Here is a 23,718-nt window from a genome sequence, read left to right as displayed (position 1 = left end):
CCTTTGGATCTGTCTGCTCAGTTCCCTGTGCTCACTCCTACATTCTTCAGTCTCCAAGCCATTTTGTCTTTCACTGTCATTTATCCACCAGATCAAACAAATGGGTGTGTGTGCTTGCATGCACAGTTATCTCCTTCCTATGTGTAAATGCAATCTTTGCACATGAAACAACATTTCTTTATACAGCCTAATTGATCCAATGTGTTGGGGAAAGAGTAATAGGAGGACACAGCAATAAGCCAATAATAATAAGCAATAACAAAAGCTAGTCAACAACTGGTGGACTAGAGAGGAAATCAAAACATTGGACTTGCAAGAAGAGTAAGAAATGAAAGTATGAGACATAGCATAAGAAGCAGAGAGAGAGGTTGTGGGATGAAATTGTAGCCTTATTAATGGATCGGTGTATTGATTATTAATTGATCTCTTAGACTGCATTGATTAAAGATTCAGTCCCCTGAGGGCTACAGCATCAGGCATATTATTATTGTTAAGAGGCCCTAGGAGAACATGAGAAACAATTCCAGTTTATTACAAGTGTAAGACTTTAATAAATTCACTAAGCAGATAGACGATCCCATAAATACTAAAAATGTAACAGCAGATAGAGAGATAAAGCTAAACACTTTGCACTATGACCATCATCACCCATATCGCCTTCTGGGGGATCCTGGAATGTCAGTCATTATTCTCCTCTTCATCATCACCCATGGTTGTCATCCTGACATCTCCCCATGTGTTTCTTCTCCCCTGCTGACCCCTACCCCCTGGCAGCACAGTCCAGCAATGCCTTTTATCCTGAGTTATGCTTATGCTTACTAAGTCTTACACATATGCAGAAGGGTATCAACCCCTTCTTCCTAATTTGCACATCCACACCCCATAAACTTTGGGGTGCTCCACTTTTCATAAATGCTAATGAGACTAGGAGGATAACCTATGTAAACAAGTCTTTGTGGTAGCCCGTGGTTACTGCAGAATTTCTTGTGATATTACAGTCAGGTGTCTTGCAGTCTAGATGGATACATTGTGACATTTTCCGGAATATCACCCATTGGCACATTCTTTATAGTAATCTTCTAACTTTACTGGTATGGGTTATTCCTGGGCACCTACTTATGTCAACCCTCCTTAGGCCTAAAGCCTAGTATGGCTAGCTGAAATCTTACAGGCCTCAACCTGTAGGCCTTGCATTACAAACTTACTTTGCTTACATAACTACTACACACTCATCCCTAACAAATGTGTGCCAGCCTTATACTGCCGTGATCCCGTTTTACCTCAACATAGCCATCACACAATTATATTCAACCACAATAAATCCTCTATTAAATGAAATAATTTGCTACAGAACTTAAAATGAGAAGTGGAGAGGTTTCCAAAGAATTGGAGCCCAGAGGGAGGGGAGATAGCACAATATTCAGAAAGTGAAAAGAAGAAGAATGAATTATGGTAAGAAGACTTTGAGAAGATGAATGACCTTTAAGTAGAGAGTCATAAAATCTATACATACTGAGGCAATGAAGGAAAAGAGTGATCCACAATGTCAAAAGCAGCTGATAAGTCATGTGGGATAAGAATAGAAGTGAGACTTTTGGATTTAGCCACAAGCAAGTCATTAATAACCTCAGTGAGGGCTGTCTCAGTAGAATGACCAAACTAAAAATGGATTGGAAAAATCAAAAATAGAATGCTGAGTAAAGTAAAGGAGAATAGGCAGCCTGCTCCAAGATTTCCATTCAGGAATGGGAGGAGAGAAATGGAGTGATGATTAGAACAGAGAGCTAGATCAATGGGTGAATGGAGGTTAAGAATAAGGGAGAGAAGAGAAGTTTTGAAGGAAGGATGGAGACAGATAAGGGAGGCGTAGTCTGGGGCACACTATGACAACAGATGACAGGAAGGACAAAGGAAGAGATATAAGCAGGCAAATAGCTGAAAGAACAAGTGGTATGACATGCCAGGATAATAAGAAGGGAGACCTCATCAGAACGTAGTATAAAGAAAAGAAGAGGAGAAAGGAAACATGAAGACAATGACGGAGAAAAACACAGGAATGAAAAAAGTTGGGCTAAGTTTTCTGCAAATAGCAAATTTGTTCACAGTAAATTGGGCAAAAACCTGAGAAGTCAGATATTAATAGAGACAAAGAAGGAGAGTGATGAATGGGCTGTAGGAGGGAACTGAATATGAAAAGTGTATGTGACTAAAACTACAAGTAGATATCATTAGTGCAGTTCAGGTATCCATGTGCATCCCAGACTGAAAATGTGAAAACATGTCTTCTATATTTATCAAATCTAGGAGGAAAATCACCTCTGTCTGTGTTCTCGCCTCAAACAAGTTTGGAATTGCAATTTCTGCCCGCTAGTTCACTCCAGGAAGCAAGAAATTCACACACACAAATTCAATGGCACTGACTTGTGGTTTATCCGTAAGCTATATGTGTTGAGATATCCACTAGAGGTCAAGGACATCTCTAAAGGACCCTGACAATTCTTACCTTGCTCCCTTAATTCCCATGGCAGCACATTCTGTACTGATTCCTTACTGCCATGTGCAACCGCACTAGCTCTTGCTCCCCCAAAGTCCTCACTCAGAGGTTTCCTTTAGTTGCATGGAAACTGGGGGGACAGGGTCATCATAGTATAGTTTATTGACGTAACCGATGGCCTGATTGTGCCTGGGGTTACACTGGATTCTGCCAGTATAACTCATGGCACTTTCCCAATGGCAGAATATCCATGCAGACAGGGGTTAAGGCAATACAACCCTTGCTCTAGTGGGAGCACACAGCTGCTCAGAACAACCCACAAAACTGGTGATGTTGGCTGGGGAAGGCCACCTCAGGAACAGTTTGAGTCATACAGATTAAGGCTGAAAGGGACCTCCTGGATCATCTAGTTTGACCTCCTTTATATCACAGGACAGCACCCAGTACCCACACACTAAACCCAATAGCCAAAATATTACAGACCACATTATGTGCTACAGACAGAAAATAAAACGGACCGAGGTGCATGGTAGGGAAATGTTTCACTCAATGAATAACTTACTGAAGGCAGTAATAAGGTAAACACTAAAACTATACAATAAAAACAATAAAACAACAAACAGTAAACAATAAAACTAGAAAGCCAGTCTTTCTAAAAAGGTGTTCAGTGTATGCTCTGCATTGTTACCTGCACTGCAAATTTCTATTCCTAAAATTGTTAACTTATTTTAGATTTTCCTATAAAAATCAAATGGCTAAGATGATATACCTAAACACAGTATCAATACAGAAATTCATAACAAACCCATACATTTAATTGTAAAAAAAAAAAAAAAAAAAGGAAGGAAGGAGAGGTCTGAAAATTGAGGGCTAATGCTAAATTATATTGCCATACAGCAGTTTTGTATTTCTAAGCAACATACTGGACTTAGAATATTTTACATTAATTTCATACTATCTGAAATCAGAGACCATACATTCTAACAAGTATCCATTCTCTCAACTAATTTAAAAGAAACTCTCTTGAGATTTACTAATTCATTTATGTTACTGAACCATATTCCCCAGAATATGTATTACAATACTTCTTGCTAAATTGCAATTTCAGAAATTATCATTTTCATTTATTCTTCCTTTCCTCATGTTATGAGGAGTTCAACATATATTCCAACAATTGTTTGCTGAATTAATCTTAATTTCATACAAGGCGCTTTGCTTAGAGTTACAATAGCAAATTATAGCATGTTGATTTAATTCTCTGCTCCACTTGTTTGTTTTCTAAATATCAAATAGTGTTAATGTGTTATACTTAATAAAAAGGATATTTGACATATGCATGAGAGACTAGTTAAAGTTACAGTATATAGAGAAAAGCCACTTCTCATGCTATATTGTGAAGAGGAAGGATAAACCTATAGAAAAATATTCCCCTACCCTGGGGTGTCTGTAAACACCTGGCCTGATCCAAAGGCCATTGAAGGCCATTTTTTTTTTAAATTATAGCTCATGCCTTTAGCCAAAAAGCTTAACCCACAAGGCAGCAATTATTTTGACCATAGGCTTATTGAATGACAGCCCAATTTGAACTGTGTGCTGTAGTTTTATAACAGGTGTTTTTCCCTGCGTAACTCAGAGTGTCAGATATTTGACATACACAATCATCCATCTCAGATAGTACCACAGTTACAGTGCTACTGTAACATTTTTCAGATAATGCAGACATGTGGCTTTAATACATTCCTTATTTCCTCTGTAGAAGTTTACTCAAAGCACTAATACGGTCTCTCTTTTTAAGGAGGGAGAAGCAAAGAAAGCCCCTAAATACATCACACAGATACTGTACACTGTGAGCTAGAGTGTGCCTGCTTCTACCCATGTGCTCCAGAGAGGGCAGGCTGGGGAGAAGGTACAAAGACCTTTTCTCCTTTCCCTTTCATATATCCCTGCAAGGGACAATCCCAATCTTGAACTCTGAGGCGAGAATACAGCATTGTCCTACCATCTCCACATTGGCAACATAGTTGGTCCAGTATGGAAGGAACACACCCTATCGTAAGGCTCAAAGTCATGCTGTTCCAGTGCTGTGTAGGCATTGTAGCTGTTTCTGGAAGCCAATGGGCAGAGTTATCCTTATTCAGCCTTTTTCAACACTGACAGTGGCTCAAAGCCACAATCTTGCCCCTAAAATGATATGTTCCTTTATCATCTTATCATTCTCTCTCTCATTCTACCACCTGTTCTTCAGTTCGCACTTAAAAATATTAACTATAAAGTAACATAGCTAAAGACCAATTCTCAAGGGTATATCATTGTGCAGTGTATGATTTGGTTTTAGGATGCTGTATGGGAAGGTGTCTATGTGAGGAAGGGGTAGAGGAGAAGTATCAGGATCAGGATCACAGATATTGCAGAAAGAAAAATGATTCATGGAATTAGCTGCCCCAGAAAAATGTATGTGCCATAGAGAACTGTACGTGCAATATACTCTGGATATAAATGCACTTTTATGAAAAAATGGTAGAAAGAGAGAGATACAAGAAAAGATAACTCAGGAGAAACAGCAGAAAAAACAGACTGAGGGCCTGACAACATCTATTTGTTGTAAAATACAAGAGAAAAAATAAGGAAAGTAATGCATGTTCCAGATGACAAAGATTACACCCTATTTTGGTTATTTTCTCTCCTTTCTTGCCTTCCTGCAATAAGTCTAAATTGCAAAGAAATAAAACAAAATAATAGAAAACATCCACTGCCACTCCAGTCTTTATTAGGCCTTCCATTTTGGTAAACAAAAATTGTCACGAGAATTTAAAGAATATGCTGCCAATGCTTTTTTTGCTGCTGTTAGTAAGGTACCATATACCTGCTGGCAGTTCTGTATATAGTATCAGTCATAAAAATACACACATATACACCTCTACCCCGATATAATACGACCCAATATAACACAAATTCGGATAGAATGCAATAAAGCGGTGCTCGGGGGGGGTGGGGTGTTGCACACTCCGGCAGATCAAAGCAAGTTCGATATAATGCGGTTTCACCTGTAACATGGTAAGATTTTTTGGCTCCCAAGGACAGCATTATATGGGGGTAGAGGTGTATATACAGAACAAACTGCTCCAGGAAGAAAACATTTAATGGCCACAATATAAAGGCTATGGGCCACTTTATTTTCTACCTTAGTAGTATATCAGTGCCAAAAAGCAATTCCAAGACAACACTGTATAACTGGAAATAAATTGAGTAAAGATAGCATTTAAGAAAGATACATGCCACTAAGCCTTCCAAAGTCTTTAAGAAAGGGGCTTGTGGTAAGAGATAAATTGGATACTTCTCCTGTCAATGAAGTATCTGCACTAAGAGCAATGATTCGGGGAGTGTCAGTCATACCTGACAAGCAAAACCATAAGGAAATCCTCCAGTGTGACAATTTTCCCATTAACGTTAAACATAATCTATGAGCAATACATTCACGTCTACAGCATGTAGATTGTGCAGTGGAAATGAAGCTAAATAGTGAATAGGGTGAAGGCTAAAGTCTGTTGTAAATAAACCTTTGGAACAGATTCCTAAAATACATCTTTGAGGACAAACATGACAGAGTGAACAAATGAAAATACAATCAAATAAGGAGCGGGGCAGTGGGTCTGGAAAAAAAAAGAGATAACAAGAAGGTAACAGGAAGGAATGTTTTCAATAAGTTATTCCTTTGCCACTTGAAGTTTTTTTCTTTTCTGTACTGAAATGACAGCATGGTACCAGTGATCAGGAGATAAATCTGAAAGGTGATAGGAAAACAGCAATTTGATATTGTAACATTCACCAAGAAAAAGTGACATGAAGGTGACTGTGCTTTAAGGCCTACGAAGCAATCTTCCATCTTCGGAACCTCAGATTAAAATGAGTGATAAAAAAATGACTTCAATCCAAATGGAGATGGGGTTTCTGAGAAACAAAGATGTACATTCTTGTTATCTTACAATTACCTGTGTCATGTTATCTTGTGTTCTGCTTAGGCGAAGGCAGAGATGCCACATGCCGTGACTGAACACTGCTTGTGTGACATCTCCATCTCAATAGATTCCTGCTTCCCAGCACTGAGAATGATTTTCTGGAAGAAGAAGAAGAAGAAGAAGAAGAAGAAGAAGAAAAAAGATTACTAACACTGAATTTTTAGAAATAAAGAAGTCCACATTTTGGGGAGATTTTAAACTTATTCTGTGTTCCAGAGTAATTTTAAAATGAAAGCTTGGAGATAGATGTTGTCTTGAAATAAAGTTTTGAAATATCTTCCTCCTTTGCAAATTGAAAGGTGTTACCAGCAATGTGGAAACTTTAGTTCCTTTCAAATGCTATAGTGTATCACCATCATCAGATAAGAAGGAAAATGCATCCACACAGCTGTGAGTGGGCGGTGTTGCTCAGCAGGTCTAGGAACACCACACAGAGGGAGCAGTGAGAGCCAGAACTCCTGTTACAGAAAGGCAGCTTATATAGACCCCATTACCATAGTACCCAAGTGCCTCTCAGTCTCAAATGTATTTCTCTTCACACCTTGTAAAGTAGGGAAATCCTAGTATCCCCATTTTACAGATGGGAAAATGAGGTACAGAGAGACTAGGGCCAGATTTTTAAAAGATACTTAAGTTCCTCAAATTTCCATCTGTAAAACAGCTTTCCCAAGACCACACAGGAAGTCTGTAGAAGACCTAAGCATTGAACCCAAATCTCTGAGACCCAAGCTAGCTTCCTAGCTAGTGGACCAGCCTTCCTCATGGTGGGGAATTGGGGAAACTGGCTTAATCCCTGAGTGACATAGCGTATCGTCGTTAAGTTTTAGGTGCTGATGAGGTTTAATGATGGGGGAGTCTGAAGGGTCAGCACTGAGAACAGGGGCTAGATAAGTGAACAGCAGGTTCTAGTTCTTTGAGTGGGGTGAAAAGACAGTGAAAACAATTTTGCTGAATATCAGTCTCATTTTATTTTTAGATGCTAGATGAACCGTCTGTCCCCAAAAGTGTGCCTAGGGATCTCAAGACCGGGACAATGGTTTAAAGGACTCAGGGACCCAGCGTCTGGATCTTTTCACAGCAGTTTGGTGGGTGCCCTGCAGGGGGCACCCAAGAAGATCTGTGACACTCTCTATAGGCCATGGGTCTGGGCTAGGTGACCAGGAACTAGAAGAAACCAGGGTGTATTGTGGATGGCTGAAAATCTGGCATAAATGAAAGAGCTGGTGACCCTAGGAAGTCTAAGGGAATCTTGACTCTAAGATAGTGTAATTTTCATAGGAAAGGGCTTGTAAGAAGGTTCAAGCTGTACTAGTTTAGACTCTGTTAACGTTCACTTGGACTTACATCTTAATATGGTATTTTAGATGTTTGACGGAAGGCCCAATCCTGTTGTTATTGATTTCAGTGGGGGAGGGAAAGGTCCCTAGCCAATAGCTCCATAATGATGGGCCAAATCCTGTTTGGTCTTCTTGTGTGTATAAAGCAAGCAACTTTGGCCCTTGATGTTTTAATGAATTGAGTGAAAAGTTTGTTTTTAAAGACTAACATTATATATAGCAAATATACCATTGTGCTCCAGTTTGCCAGGTTTCAGGCATTAAGCATTACAGATTTTGTTTACAATGCATTCATAAAAGAGGAAAATTAATCTCACACACACACAAATGAGCCATATTCATCCTTGATGAATCTTCATAAACTTCAGTGGGTTTACTCCAGATATTAATTTGTTCCAGCATATCTATGTAACATTCAAGGCCAAATCTTGCTAATTTTGCTCATGCAAATACTCCCAATGAAACCAAGACATTATTCATTTAAAAACTTTACAAAACTCTAAGGCTGTCTCAATTCTGGCATTTCCTAACTTCTGAGTGCTTGTCTTCACGATATTAACATTATTTTAATGTAGCTTTTGTATGTAATTTGTAAGGTTTTAAAAAAGCAAATTGAAAAAAATCCTATTTTATGGAACAATACTGACCCCCCCACACACACACACATCATGCATCACCAACATGTTCAGAAACTTTAGATCCACAGCATAGACCTCTACCACTTGAGCTAATGGAGAACTGATAGTGGCAGTAGGTTATCATCCTCTATGTGGGCTCACCACTAGAGGAAAATGAGGCACACATTTGGCCATTGGGTTTCACAGCAGAGGAATGTTCAGACTTAAGAACAGGGCCGGCTCTAGACCCCAGCGCGCCAAGCGCGCGCTTGGGGCGGCGTCCTGCGGGAGGGCGGCAGGCGGCTCCGGTGGACCTCCCGCAGGCATGCCTGCGGAGGGTCCGCTGGTCCCGCGGCTCCGGTGGAGCATCCGCAGGCGTGCCTGCAGGAGGTCCACTGGAGCCGCGGGACCAGCGGACCCTCCGCAGGCACGTCTGCAGGAGGTCCACCGGAGCCGTGGGACCGGCGACCACCAGAGCGCCCCCCGCGGCGCGCCACCCTGCTTGGGGCGGCGCAATTCCTAGAGCCGCCCCTGCTTAAGAATCCTGGGTTCTACTCCAGTTGTTGAGGGGAGTGTGCTGTAGTGGTTACAGACCTTCTGCCCCTGTCCCTGCCTGAAGCCTGGACCTTTCTGACCTGTCACCTGTCCTTATCCCAGTCCCCAAGCCCTTTGGCTTCACATCTCAGTCCCTGCCCATGCTCTCCATTAGTCCCATATCAGTTCCTCCATCTCCCAGTCCCATCCTTTACCCAGTCCCTATCCAGCCCAGGTCAGATCTTCAACTTGTGGATTTGAACCAGGCTGTTTCTGTCTTAACCTTCTCACTGACAGCAGAGAGCCACTGAGAGCACAGGACAGTCTCTTTGCTCTCAGTTCCTGTGCCTAGCCTCACAGGCCTGGTTCCCAGGAGAAGCAATCACAGAGAAAACACTGGCCAGTCACTGCAGTATGGGGAATGCTGAGTCACTCTGTAGGGGGATGGATCATGCACAGTCTGGTCACTCCATAGAAGCTGTAGCAGGATGGAGCATGCTCAGTGCAAATGGAATCTTTGTAGAATTTAGTTGCCACATTGCATATGATCATCTGAGACTTGTCAAACAGCAATTCTCTGAGGCTCACAACTTGGCCAAATTTGGTTGGATTTTCCTGAAAAAAGAAGGCAGATCCCTAACACCCCTTTCTCCCCCCAGGCCAAATTTCATGTTCCTGCTTCAAACATGAAGAACTTCTTTAACATGGGCAAATCAAGGTATTTTCCCCATATCTCATTCTGAGAAACAGCTGACCCATTTTTACTGACGTTTTCTTTTAAAAAAATCCACGTTAGGCAGAACCAATCATGAAAAACTGCAGTGCAAGTTTTCATAAGCAAATGAAAACTAAGTCTTGCAAGGGAAATTGTCAAGCAAACTTAATAACAGGAGTTTCAACCCCTGCATACCGTCACCTATCGTAAATATTCTGCATATCAAAATGAGGCAATTAGGTATGGGAAACACTGAGGTGCTTTCCCCTGGAAAGTTTAGCTTGTTTGGAAGCTTAGGTAAACTTCCTCTCATCAGATTCCTCCTGTCTGTATCTAATATAGATCCCACTGATCACCTGTTCAAAAGAAGAATACAGTCCACTAGAGTTCTGTTAAAGCATTAATGAAGAAGTGACCTGGTTCTCAATCTCTGCTAATGGTTCTGAATTATGCATAAAGTTGAGCCAGAGATGGGCCATTTATAATGCTGCAGAACTCATTTTATAGAAACCTTTCAAAGGAAGAGTTCACATAATGTTAAATCATACTGTAAGCTCAATGGAATTGTACTAGTAATAGAAAACAGCTTAAAATAAGTAAACAAATAAACAAATCAGGATAAAGCTTCCTTAGCGTCACTAATCTCTAAGTCTATTGTTCTTTCTTTACTGGTGGCTGGAAATGTTTAGAAGCAAGAATAATTTTGTATGCATCTGGTTCAGGTTCCCTACTTGCACAGGTAGTTAAAAGGAGACACCACATCTTTCATATCGCATTTCGTCAGCTAATGTGAAAGCTCCATTAACATTTCTTTTTCAAACTGTTCCCAATCCCTGCTTACTAAATGGGGTAGGAACACTGTTCGTGTAACATATATTTAGCCTTCAGTACTGCATATTAAAACTAGTGGCTTCAAAGATAGAAAGCATAAAAAGGAGTCACATTGTTAAAAGGTTCTCAGCCTTGCCTCTATTTTTACATTATAGTATTTAGATATCCCCATTTACAGGGACAATCAAATGCTTAGGCATAAGTTTGCATACAAATAATAGTGACATCAGTTGCATCCACACTTTAACAACTAGATTTTATTGAGGGCACAATATTCTTAATCTTTAAAAGTGTAAAGATTTAAAAAATATTTCCCCTATTTGCCTGATTTTTGTGCTTCAGTTAAAATATGTAATCTACACTTTCAGTGTTAAAGGCTGTTTTGATTCATCTCATCTTTTCTGACAACTGATGCATACTATAGACTTTTTTTGCAGAGATTTGCTGTTTATAGACATTGAATTCAAGAAATAGTTTGATAATTTTTGCTTTTATAACCCTATGCTGCTAATATGTCCACTATTCTCAGTTTCTTCTAAACGTACACATATAACTCAAAAGTAATTTGTAACAAATTTATTACATGTTTAGAGCATGTGGGCAAATGTAACTATGCTCCTACTGACAATGTGTTGTCTTGAACTCTCCATCCTGATTCTGTCACTATGACTATCAAAGGAGACAGATCTTCAGCTGATGTAAATTGTCATAGCTCCATTAATTTCAATGGGCCTATGGCAATTCACATCTGGATCTATCCCAGGTCTCTGTCCCTTGCCACACACTAAGCAACATTTTTGAAGAAGGAGTCCTGCTATCGTACAGAGCCAAACCCTGCTTCCATTGAAAATCATTGCAAAAAACTTAGAGCTGGAAAAATACAGAAGAACCATAGATGCTAATAAAAATGCAATCTCTGCAATTTATACCACATCTCCAACCTCCCCTCTATTTTTTTTCTTATTTCAGGAACTTGGTAATTCAGCTGCCAAAACCTCACACTGCCCAATTGTGCATTCTTTTCCATAGTGAAGAAGAGTGAAAACAATTTTGCTGAATATCCAGCTCATTTTATTTCTAATGCACATAGAAATTAATAAATGCTTTATGAGAATAACGTGTTGCCTGGACTATGGGCCAGGTCTTGCTAAATTGTACAGCACATCAGTCCATAGACTGACCAAATGTCAGTATTGGGGATGTTCTTAATGACCAACTGGTACAAGAGGAAGTCTACGATGAGGAAACTGGGTGCAGCTCCCCCTTGCTGCAAGAGCTACTCTTTATTTTATATCCAATAAAACTGCAGTAGATTTCCTATTCAGGTCAATTAGTGTGTCTGCATCTTCGGTAAGAATTAGTCACAGAAATGTATTGATTAATGACAGCATTGATAGGAAATGCACCTGAGCAAATGTAACTAACTAAATTTTTATTGAGGTCAGATTAATGTCAAAGACAATCAACAAATATTGCAACACAGTGGAAGTCTTCCTTTCATATGCTGTAAAAGGTACCAGAGCAAAAACATTTATTTAATGCCAAGCAAATAGAATAAGTTGACACTGGTAGGCATCTGAAGCTGCTGTCTTTTGGAAGCATTTTTCTGATTGCTGAGACCATATGAGAAAGCAACTGAAGAGCTCAGTGTGGAATTTTCAACTTTCAGCCAGCTCATTAATACCCTATTGATGCTGAAATGTAAGACCAAAAATTTGCATCATCCTGCTGGTAGCTCATTTTGGACTTTGGTCTCAAGTTATTGGGAGCTTTGTCTGAGTGAGATTTGCAGGATCTAACCCTTTAGCAAACATCTTTTGTATTTGGTCGAAATAGCAACAATATCAGAGCTCCCTGCATTTGACCTAACATATGTTTCTCAGCTTTTTGAGGTGTTGGAGAAAATGAGCCAAATTTGTTTCTCAGAGTGCTGTCCAATCACTTTTTATATTAAGCCTAACTGAAATAATACCCTTATCCTTCACAAGTTCACTGCTTGAGGTAAATTCAGTTCTCTCATTTTTCTGAATCTATCAGATTTTTCAACTTTTGCCTCCATGGTGCTTTGGGGTGGAATTCAACAGTTGTACAGGTGTAAATTATTTATTTTTTCTGGTAACATAACAGCAATATAATGTATGTATTTTTGCATGTATCTCTGCATATACTTTTCCAATTGTTGGTGCTTATACATATAATGGCCTGGACTCAAGATATCTAAAAGATCCCCAAAAACTCTGGGATGAAGACCATGGTCAAAAAAATCCTCTCCTGAGGCACAATGAAACTTTCTACCCAAGGGTAAACCTCATCTTTACTGGAGACAAAGCTTTCTTTAGGGCCAGTCTGAGGCCAGACTAAACTCTCCCAGGAATCAAGGACTATCACAAACTTCACTTTCTGTTCTAAGTGCAAGGGACACTTCTTTGAAACTGTCTTCTCTAAAATAAGATCACAGCAGTATATACATAAACAAAAATGTAAAAATAAATAACCCTACCAAAACACTATACTGAACACACAATTTTTCCCAGGGGAAAAGATAAGGGTAGAATGGGATAAGAATAAGAAAAGGCAAGAATAAACCACGTGATACATTTACTCATGTCACTTAATGCACTTCTGGACAATGTTCAGATACAGTGATGAGAGCAGTATAAGAATCTAAATCTAATGTATATACATAAATGGACAAGATTTCCAAAAGTAAATAGTGACTTAAGTATCTCAATTTGTGGGTGGTCATCTTGAGAGATATTAAAAGGGCCTGATCCTTAGAAGATGGATGCTCAATACTTCCTGAAAATCAGGTGCTTCTGAAGTATATCAGGGGAAGCCCCCCGGTTATTTTAGAAAATCTTGACCTATACATTTATAGGCCAAAGTTTTAAAAATTGGGTGCCTAAAGCTAGGCTCCTAAATCTAAAATTTCATTTTTTTAAATGACAAATGCCTTTTTTAACAAAACATTTTCTTGAGAAAATTTCAGTTTTCATAGAATTGTTCTGGGTTTTCATTGAAAAACTAAAAAAAAAAAATTCATGAAAAGTATTCAGCAAAAAAATTCATTTTCCTTCAAAGTTTTTTGCCGACAATAAAATACATTTCCTGACAGCTCAATTACTTAGACACCTAAATAATCTTCTCATTTTCAGAGGTGCTGACCACCCACAGTTCCCAGTTACTTCACTGTGTTAAATGCTCAGCACCTCAGAAAATCGGGAATGATATTCTGACTCCTCCTCTGGCCCTTTTTTGCCAGACAAAGGGCCCTGAGTGGTGTAAAGGAGCTCTAAATGGCCTTTGTTTGTCTGGGAGTGATTCCCACAGCACAGGCACTGAAGGACAGTCATAAAAGCTGCCATCTGAAGAATCCCTCCAAAGCCCTTCTGTTGGGGACCTGATGTGGTCAGAGCAAAGGGGGCTGAATGGGATATGTCAAGAAAGCGGCACTATGGAGATTCTGGGCAGTGCTATAACTCTTAGGCCCAGTCTACCCTAAAGGGGTAGATCGAATTTAGCCACATTAGGTCAATTTAAAAATGAATGCGTCCACACAACCAATCCCGTTCTGTTGAGCTAAAGGGCTCTTAAAATCGACTTCTGTACTCCTCCCCGACAAGGGGAGTAGCACTAAAATCAACCTGGCTGGGTCAAATTTGGGGTAGTGCGGACACAAATTGTTGGTATTGGCCTCCGGGAGCTATCCCAGAGTGCTCCATTGTGACCGCTTTGGACAGAACTTTGAACTCTGATGCACTAGCCAGGTACACAGGAAAAGCCCTGGGAACTTTTGAATTTCATTTCCTGTTTGGTCAGCGTGGTGAGCTCAGCACCACAGGTGACCATGCAGTCCTCCCCAGGATCGCAAACGAGTTCCAGCATGGACCAAAAGAGAGACACTGGATCTGATTGCTGTATGGGGAGAAGAAATGCAAATATATTCTTCTCAAAAAGAAGAAATGCAAATATATTTGCTAAAATCTCACAGGACATGATGGACAGAGACTACAACAGGGACACACAGTAGTTCTGCGTGAAAGTTCAGGAGCTCAGGCAAGCCTAACAAAAGGCAAAGGAGGCAAACAGTTGCTCCGGATCAGAGCCGCATACATGTCGCTTCTGTGATCAGCTGCACGCCATTCTAGAGGGGCACCCTACCACTGTCCGTGGACACCTGCAAGGGGGGAGTCTCTTGCAACAGGAAGGAGGATTTTGTGGAAGAGGAGGAGGGGAATGCACAGCAGGCAAGCAGTGAATCCGTTCTCCCCGGCAGCCAGGGCCTTTTCATCACCCTGGAACCAATACCCTCCCAAGGCAGGTTCCTGGACCCTGAAGCTGGAGAAGGCTCCTCTGGTGAGTGCACATTTGTAACTACAGTACAGGGTTTAAAAGCAATAGTGTTTAATGTTTGATTTGCCCTGAAGAATTGGGTTGCATTTGAGGCCAGTACAGCTACTGGAAAAGTCTGTTTACATGTCCCTGGAGGATTCCCGCTCCATCCCCAGACACCTCCATGAAGCTGTCCCGGAGGTACTCTGAAAGCCTCTGCAGAAGGTTTCTGGGGAGGGCTGCCTTATTTCATCCTCCACGGTAGGACACTTTATCACACCAAGCCAGTAGCAAGTAGTCTGGAATCATTGCAGCATAAACCACCCTATGTTTGCCTGGTAACTGACCACACCTGCCAGCCTAATGAGCAGGAGCTGTAAGGCTGGAAGGAAGTGAGTGGAAGGGGAAGGGGGACAAAGCATGGCAGTGAATGGTCCTGGGTTTTGGTCACATTCAAGCAGCATTCGGTCTTTATCTTTCTGTGTTAGCCTCAGTAGAGTGATCTCATTCATGGTCACCTGGTTGAAATAGGGGAATTTTTGTAAGGGAACAGTAAAAGGAACCCATTGATGCTGGGCTGTTTGCGCTTGACTAAAAGGGATCATCATTTAGAATAGCCATGTGGAGGGGTGGAGGGAGGTGTGTGCTGCACATCCACCCAAAAACCACTGCCCCTCCTTTTAAATGTGAAACCCATTGCTTGCTCTGGGAAAGGAGGGCACTGCAGTTTGAAACCATTCCCACATGTTATGAAGGCGTAAGAAGCCAACCCCGTGTACACATTGGCTTACCATGGCTGCCTGGAAACTGAATTCTGTTGCCCAGTTGTGTGTGATGTGTCACAATACTGGCAGGTGCTCAATATAAAAGGCAAAATGTGACCTTGTACCTAAAGCACATGTGCTGTCTGCTGTGAATTGCTTGATTCACTGTGAAAGAGTCTCCCTTTTGTTCTCAGAAATGTATCATAAATGTTACTCTCCCTTTTTATCCCTCCTCAGGTGCAAATGTTTGTATGCTCCCCCTATCATCTCCGTCCCCGAGGTTATCACAGATTAGAAGGCCAAAAAAACGCCTTGCAATGACATGTTTTCCAAGCTCATGGAGTCCTCCCGCACTGATAGGGCACAGCTTAATGCATGGAAGCATTCAGTGGCAGAGGCCAGAAAAGAATTCAGTGAGTGTGATGAGCGGAGGTAGGACACGATGCTGAGGCTAATGAGGGAGCAAACAGACATGATAAAGCATCTGTTGGAGCTGCAGGAAAGCCAACAAGAGCACAGACCCCCGCTGCATCCACTGTATAACCTCCTGCCCTCCTCCCCATGTTCCATAGCCTCCTCAACCAGATGCCCAAGAATGCGGGGAGGGAGACTCCGGGCACCCAGCCACTCCACTCCAGAGGATGGCCCAAGCAACAGAAGGCTGTCATTCAAAGAGTTTGATATTTAGTGTGGCTACAATAAACAATGTGGCCTTGTCCTTCCCTCTTCCCCCACCCCACCCGGGCTACCTGGTCCGTTATCTCATTTTTTTTAATTAACAAAGAATGCATGGTTTCAAAACAACAGTTACTTTATTTCGAAGGGGGATAGCCCTTGGGCTGCTGGGGAAGACAGGTTGCCAGATCTGTCTAAGCTTCACTGGGGGCCTCTCCAGTCAGGAGCAGCCAAGGATTGAGAGGGCACAAAAAGGTGTACTTCAATTCACTTTACCCCCCCCACCCCAAAACCCTTTGGGCCATGAGTTTTGTACTGTGCTTGTAAAAGGTGCTATAGAGAATCTCACCTCAGGCCTCTTATTTAGATAGCTAATTTTAGGCAGTATGAACATTTTGAGGATATTTCTCTTCCATCTGTAGGGCATATAAAAATACGTGCACTGACTTTTAAAATCTGAAAGTAATTCCAATGCAGTGAGTCAAATGGATAGTTAAGAGGAGGGGCTTGGTAATAATGATACTTTCAGTCCTGTTTCCACTGGCATCAGTGGGATAAGAATCATTCCTTAGGTCAAGTAATATAACTCCATAGTCTTCAGCAGCTACGGCATGATAAAGAATCTTTCTCCCTTTCACTGAGTAAAAACTAAAAGTTGTATTTGAAAAATACAGCTGGAAGGTTATAAATAAGTTGATTCTGAATGTTATTGACATGCTCTGGCATATTTTCTTGTTTGTGAGTGCAGGGAGCCTCCTTCATCTTTCTAGGGAATCCTAATGCAAAATGAACAACGTTCAGGGGTAGCACTCCATGTTAATAAGCTCAGTGTTAGCAGTTTGTGAGTGTATGCATTCAGGTTCCCCAATTAAAAAGAAAAAAAAATCAACAAACCCTATTGCCAATCTGCCTGCCTCTTGTTACAATAATAGCTATGAATTCACTTAAAATTATTACTCAAAAATAACTGAGGATAAAATATTTTGGTGCACACAGCTCAGTGTAATCAGCACTGGAGAAAAGGCAAAACATCAACAAATGGAATGATCTTATTAGAGAAAATAAAACCTATTAATTGCTTTTCCCCCACCCCCCCAATAGTTGACAACAAATGTTTCTAAGTGGATAGATAACAACCAAATCCAAATTTTTCTGCTATGCAAAATAATTGTCTGTAGATTTCTGTGTGTAAAGCCTTTTAACCTATGAATAAGTCTCTGATGCAAAATGTTAATTCAAAATTCATTACTGCATGTGGTGACAGAAGCTCCTGCACCAAAGAGTTGTAATGTTGAAGTTACCAGTTTTGGTTGGTGAGGAAAATGACAGGCCAATCAATTTGAACCCACTGCTTGATGTTTACTCTGATTGTAAGTATAAAAACACAACATGAAGTATAGCTTTTTTTTTTTTGCAATATCCCCTCCTATTCCATCTAAATAAAATAAAAACAATGTTCACCCTGTCTTCTTTACCTGGCTGGTCTAAGATTTTGACTAGGAGCAGGAAGAAATCAAGGAATTAATTTTAAGTTCTCCCTCTGTTGCTGTTCTCTGTTTCTCAAGCTTATCCCTTCCTAACATGATCTCACCAGTGTACAAATTAGGTTATCCTTTCTATAGGATAATCCTATCCACAGCTCCTCAAAGATTGTCCATCTGTGAGATATTTTAGCTGACCCTATGAATAAATTCACCCCATCTTTATCACAGAGATCCTTTGGCAAAGGGTCTCCAATGCTTTGGAAACAGCTCTCACCTCAGACCTGACAAACTCATTATACCAAAACCCATATTTTGCAGTATATTTATCCATAGAGATATGTGAGGTATCTACCAAAAGCTCACAACTTGTCAAGACTCAATCATTACAAGATGTACGTATGGGTAATATTTAAGGAACAATGTTTTTATATTGAAAGTATGCTTTATGGACTTGGAGTAGAAATTACTTACCAAGAGGAAATGGGCTTCAGGGATGGTGCATCCAAGCAAATGGGAGTTGTCACTCCTCCCCAACCAGCCGGTGAGGTAAAGCAAGGCTCAATTCGTTGACCAGCCTTGTACCTCCCAAAACTATCAATGGAAAACCACCAGAGGCACCAGCAAACAACTGAAACTTCTTTGAGGTAAAAAAGGAACATTACAACTGTGACGGGGGCCCTGCGTCCAGCTAGGGTGCCCCCGTCGGCCCAATTCTGGGTTGGTACACTCTGTCATCCCATTGTCGGGATCCTCCCATTAAGTGGGGGATTTCAGCCAAGTGGGTCCCGGCCCCCTGGCAGGGTCACTTAGGCAAATAGCCTCTAGCCTCCAGGCAAGGCAAAACAAGCAAACAGTCCAGAGCCCTTTATCTTCTTGGCTGGGGCAAAACCAATAACCAGTCTAGGGCCCTGCAGCCTCCTGGCTGAGGCAGGCAGCAATACTTGGAGAATTAGCCCTCTGGGCAGGGCAAAGCAACCAAACAGTCCTTGAGCCACTTCCTATCTCGCCCCCGCCCCACCATGATTTTCCCAAGGTCGCTGTCAGGGTTCCCTCACCACTCTGAACTCTGGCGTACAAATGTAGGGACACCCATGAAAGACCCCCTAAGCTTATTTCTAACAACTTATGTTAAAACTTCCCCAAGGCACAAATCCTTTCCTTGTCCTTGGACAGTATTGCTGCCACCACCAAGTGATTTAGACAAAAATTCAGGAAACGGACCACTTGGAGTCCCTATTTCCCCAAAATATCACCCAAGCCCCTTCACCCCCTTTCCTGGGGAGGCCTGAGAATAATAAACTAACCAATTGGTTACAATGTGAGCAAAAACCAACCCCCTTGGTTTTTAGGACACTGAAAATCAATCAGGTTCTTAAAACAAGGATGTTATTTTAAAAAGGTAAAAGAATCACACCTGCAAAATCAGGATGGAAGGTAACTCTATAAGGTAAATAAAAAGATTTAAAAACACAGAGGATTTCTCTCTGACTCTGCTTTCCAGTTACAAAACAGGAATGAAATTAGTCTTAGCATAGGGAAAATTCACAAACTAAAACAAAAGATAATCTAGCGCATTTCCTTGCCTTACTTACAATTTTTGTAATCTTAGATGCTCATTTCAGGTATGTTTCCAGGAGATTTTTTGTTTTCCTGCCTGGACCCTCTCTCCATCCAGAGAGGAAACAAACAAAGAGCACAGACAAAACCTCCCCCACCCCAGATTTGAAAGTATCTTCTTTCCCCATTGGTCCTTCTGGTCAGGTTCCAACTAGGTTAATTGAACTGATTAATCCCTTATAGGTATGCAATTCAGTAGAGCTGTCCTATGTATAATTATGAAAGTCACCATCTGGGTTAAGGCAGCATGAGGGTTCTCTGCTCACCACCAGGCTCCTTCTGGTGGCTGCGTGGAGCAAAGTCACTCTCTCTCTTTCTTGGGCAGCAACTGCCTCCTCCTGCAGTATGGCCCACCCTCCTGGGCCAGATCAGTCCTAGGGCTTTCCCCATTGTGGGAGTCCAAACAAAAAAGGGTGGGTTAACCAAATCCAGAGTTTATATGAGGGGGAGAGGTGAATGCTTCCCTCTTAGGCTGTATCTGCAGCAGGCCTGCCTTTCCCTCAGGGAGGTACTTCGGGGCAGTTTAGGGAGGCATTCTGCCTTCCCTCCACTCTCCTCTGCTGCAAGTCATAGGTCTACTCTCCTCCCTGGGCCTGTCACCAAATGAGCTGTTTCCCGGTCTTATCTCCTCCTCCAGTTAGTGAATGTGGCTGGGCCCACCATAGCTCCTTAACCCCTTGTTGTCCAATGTGGGATTTGTATACCCCATCACAGATGCTAAATCCAGTTTTACATGCAGATCAGCATCCACTACTTTGTATTAAAGATTTGTTTGCTACTCTTAGTGGAGGACAGTCTTTCAGTAAATAGGATTTCCTCAATGCATACCTACAAATGGAGCTTGAGCTGACATCTTGCAAATAGCTCACAACAACACACAAAAATGCTTATTTTGTTACAACAGGTTGCCTTTTGGTATCCCATTGGCACCTGCCCTGTTCCAGAAAGCCATGCATGAGACCCTGAAGGAACTGAATGGAGTTGAGTGCTATTTGGATGACATCCCTGTTACAAGAAATAGTCGAGAGGATCATGGTCAAAATTTGGACACTGTTTTGCAACCTTTAGAAGACCATGGACTGAGAATACATCAAGACAAATGTGAGTTTTTCAAACCTACAGCTGAAAACCTTGGACATGTAATTGACACCACAGGCTTACGGAAATCATCAGAAAAAGAGAAAGCAGTTCTTCAAGTGCTCCACCAGGGAACATGTCACAGTTAAGCAGTCCTAAGAATGAATGTAACCCCTACAGTAAATTTCTGCCTAATCTTGTGACAGTATTGGCACCTTTACATGAAATCTTATAAGCAAAGAAACAATGGAATTGGACTAGAGTGTGATTGCGCATTTAAGGAAACAAACTGTTGACATCAGCTGAAGTTCTTATGCACACTGATGCTTCGCTATCATTCCAATTGGCATGTGATGCTTTACCATATGGAGTAGGTGAAGTTATTTCCAACATTTTGCCTAATGGCATAGAAAAAACAATTTCCTTTGCATTATGAACACTCACTACTCCTGAGAAGAACTATAGAGTGAGAAGCTCTCAGCATTATCCTTGGAATTCAGAAGTTCCATACCCATCTGTATGGTAGACATTTTCTCTTGCTGACGGATAATTGCCCCTTACTTTCAATCTTTGGACTGAAACATGGAATTCCATTATTAGCTGCTGCTTATATGTAACGATCGGCATTGCTTTCAGCTCATTCCTGTACTATTCAATTCCATAGAGGGACTCAGCACAACAATGCTGATGGGCTGTCACACCTGCCATGTCCAAGCTCCATCAACCCCCAGAAACTTTGGGCAAAGTGTTCCATCTCAGTTCAATGGTGAATGTGAGTGATCATTCTGAAAACACTCCAATCTCTGGGTTAGAAATCTCTTCACAGAGATCATTTTGGCATTGTATGCTTGAAGGCCATAGCTCATATCTAGTGGCCAGTGATAGACAAATATATTGAGAGGAAGGCAAACTGCTGTACCACGTGTCAGCAAATTCAGCATGATCCTGTCCCAGCTCATCTACACCTTTGGTTGTGGCCTCAGATATGTATTCATGTGGACTTTGACAGACCTTTAAAATGTTATACGTTTCTGGTCATAGTCAACATCTATTCAAAATGGCCAATAGTTTTCAGAATAACTTCTACTATAGCTACCAAAACAATTGGACATCTTTGTACTTGTTAAGCCAATTTAGTGTGCCAATCACAGTTGGTGAGTGACAGTGGACCTCAGTTCTGTTATGAAGAATTTCAGAGGTGCCTAGCACATACACTCTGCTCCATTTGTACAAACACTGAAGCATGTTTTAAAAGCTAACTTGTCTACTCTGAGTCATCAGCAGAAATGGGACAATTTCTTCCTTGTCTACAGGACCACACCTCATGCTATTACCCAAGAGTTACCCGCAATTATTTTCTTGAAGATGTATTGCCTCGTGTCTAGCCAAATCCCAAGTTATGCAGATTGACTGATGACATGAGACTTATCATTATTCTTTCCAAATTGGAGATTTAGTGTGTATGCACAACTATGGTTGAGGAGTGAAATGGGTACCTAGTGAACTAGTAAAATGCATAGAACCTGTTTTGTTCATGGTAAAACTATTTAATGGTATTTTATAGAAATTGCATGTGGACCAGCCATAGCTTTGACTAATACAAGAGTCCAGGGTTGTTCCAGGACTTTCTGATACTCCGATTGAACCTTCTAATTTCGACAACTTGATGGGAGAAATTTTGGTTCCAGATTGAATTTATTCCTTAGCATTGACTGTTCCTTGTCCAGGATACTGCTGCACAACCTCACCATATTATCCCAATAGACTGTGAAAACCAGTTGTACACCTGAACTTATAAGTAGTTTAATCAGTGAGTTTCTATTACAAGGTAACTTGAGAGTCTGATTATCCACCAGCGACTTTTAGTTAGATTATATAGTGTTTTTGTTAACTATATTGCCACGTTATCTGAATAAAATATGACTGTATAGATCATTGTTGCAGCCAGTGATATATTTGCAACAGATCTTGTACAAAGGTTGTCAAGTAAGGTGTCTATGGAAAGGTTATGATTAGCTGAATATGATTATGCTATTTGTATGCATGTATCTTTTTTTTTACTTGAAGCTATGAGTACTGGCTCTATACTTGAATTTCAAATGTTTGTTCCTGGTGTAACACAAACAAGGTAGTTAGCCAGCACATCTTGGAGGGACTATGCAAATTAAGTGGCTCATCAAAAAGATACTTTGCTCATCTACACTCAATGGACTGTCCTGTGAACATTCTGTCTGGGGTATAGGTAACAGCTTCCTACTATGTTTAAGTGGAATCATGCATGAACATGTGACTTGCCCATGTGACTCCAAATACTATTTTGTCACCTTTGATTTTCCACTAGCTGTGCTGAGGGCTTTGTTTGAAAGAATGGGTTTCCCTCCACATGGCAAAAAGCTATAAAAAGCCCTAGAAACACCTCCATTATGTCTCTTTCCTGCTCAAACCTCTGGACTATGGACTTATACTAATGGAGTATTCTGACCAAGGGACTGAGATCCTTCTAATGATTTGGAAGCAACCAGAGACTTGATTTAAACCAGCAGTTTATTCTGAAGGAACACAAAACAGACACTGTGTAGAATCAAGCAGGTGGGTTTATTACACACAGCGCTGGTGGAGTGTCATCTTCCTTATTAGGCTCAGACACTGCCAATCAATGTATTACAAAGGATGACATGGATTTTCCATGGGCAGCGGAAAGTGACAGGGTAGGTAGACCCAAACCCCTGAATAGGTCTAGCAGCAAGACAAGATAAGAGGTGGATAAGGAGCTGGTTAAAGGGGAGACTGCAGAGGGTCGTATTGAAGGGGGAACTGTCGGGTTGGAGGGAGGTTACCAGTGGGGTTCCTCAAGGTTCAGTTCTGGGTCCAATTTTATTCAATCTATTTATCGCTGACCTGGGAACCAAGAGTAGGAGTGGGCTGATAAAGTTTGCGGATGACACCAAGTTGGGAGGTATTGCAAATTCGGAAAAGGATCGGGATATCCTCCAGGGAGATTTGGATGACCTTGTAAACTGGAGTATTAGTAACAGGATGAAATTCAATAGTGAGAAGTGTAAGGTTATGCATTTAGGGATGACTAACAAGAACTTTAGTTATAAGCTGGGGACGCACCAGTTGGAAGTAACGGAGGAGGAGAAGGACCTAGGAGTCCTGGTTGATCGTAGGATGACTATGAGTAGGCAATGTGATGTGGCCGTTAAAAAAGCTAATGCGGTCTTG

This window comes from Mauremys reevesii, linkage group 1 (genome assembly GCF_016161935.1).
Source record: "Mauremys reevesii isolate NIE-2019 linkage group 1, ASM1616193v1, whole genome shotgun sequence".
Classification (NCBI taxonomy): Eukaryota; Metazoa; Chordata; order Testudines; family Geoemydidae; genus Mauremys; species Mauremys reevesii.
This window is presented reverse-complemented; position numbering follows the sequence as displayed.